Below are 1,458 nucleotides of genomic sequence, written 5' to 3' on the forward strand. Positions count from 1 at the left end.
GTAGATTTTCAATAATTGAGTCAAAGTGGAGTTTTAATTTTTTTGTGTGGGGGTGGGGTAGGCTAGTGACTTAAAAATAATGGGCTCTGATTAGGCAACTACTCATTTAAGTTCCTTCCATCTGACCTAATTTAACTGGTGAAATTTAAACTGAGTGAATGAGCTCATCTTTAAAGCTTTTACTGAAGGATTTTCAGCTGTTCCAAGTGGGACTTATTAGCTTTGTTTATAAAAAGATAACATCAGGTGGATGAGAGACATTTGATCCCTTGTTTGCTTAATAAGTTGTAAAATGATGGCTTGGAAAAGCAGGCTAGAGTCTAACTCTGGTGCTATTATGGGGCTTGCTTGTTAAACACAGTTTTAAGCCTCAGATATCAATAAAAGAAATACTTATTGTTTTTTTTTTCTATTAAAATAAAAGTTCAGTCTTAGTTCAGTTTTGCGAGGCATGGAGACTGACTTTTATGTATGTTACTACGTGGGTCACAAAGGCAAATTCAATCACGAGTTCTTGGAGTTTGAGTTCTGACCTGACAGTAGATTGAGGTCTGCCAACAACAGCAATTACAAAAATGATGTCATGATCAGAAAAGAGGCCTATGACATAAAAGTGTGATGGAGGAATTGAAGAGAATAATTGATGACAGTGAAGTTACCAAAGAGGATGATGCTTTGTGGCCTCCTCCTGACCCAGTAGGCCAGCAAGAGCTTGAAATCCTCATTGGAGATGAGCACATTTCTTTCACAACGTCAAAAATTGGTTCGCTTATTGATGTTAATCAATCCAAGGATCCAGAAGGCTTACAAGTATTTTATTATCTTGTCCAGGATCTGAAGTGCTTGGTCTTCAGTATTATTGGATTACACTTCAAAATTAAACCAATTTAAATGAAATATTAATGTGGACCTGGGGGAGGGCAGAAGTAATTGTTTTTAATTACCATTATCAGGAGATTTTTGTGTATATCAGTGCAGTATTTTTTTAATAAACTATAAATGATTGTTTTTAATAAATATGTGATAAAATCCAATTTTTTTTTATTTTATAAAGACAAAAAAAAATTCCATAAGGAAGAAAGACACATCAAGGAAAGAAAATTTCAGACCAATATCCTAATGAACATAGATGCAAAAATTCTTCACAAAAGTTTTGCAAATCACATACAAAAACATTTTAAAAAGATAGTGCACTATGATCAAGTGGGTTTCATCCCAGGGATGCAAGGTTGGTTCAACATCTAGAAATCAATAAATATAATTCACCACATCAACATATTTAAACTTCAGAATCACATTACTATTTCAATAGATGAAGAAAAAGGATTTGATAAAATATAGCACCCTTTCATGATCAAAACATTAGAAAAAAAGAGGGATAGTAGGAACATTCCTCAACATTGTACAGGTTATGTATGCTAAACCCATGGCCAACATCATTCTAAAGGGAGAAAAAGT

The 1,458-nt window shown here is 33.6% G+C and overlaps 1 pseudogene; it reads left to right on the forward strand.

Moving 5' to 3' along the window:
* The first annotated feature begins 451 nt into the window (after positions 1-451).
* On the forward strand, positions 452-891 carry LOC124960637 (protein mago nashi homolog; annotated as a pseudogene).
* Positions 892-1,458: the final 567 nt, after the last annotated feature.

The sequence above is a fragment of the Sciurus carolinensis genome, chromosome 11, assembly GCF_902686445.1.
Source record: "Sciurus carolinensis chromosome 11, mSciCar1.2, whole genome shotgun sequence".
NCBI lineage: Eukaryota > Metazoa > Chordata > Mammalia > Rodentia > Sciuridae > Sciurus > Sciurus carolinensis.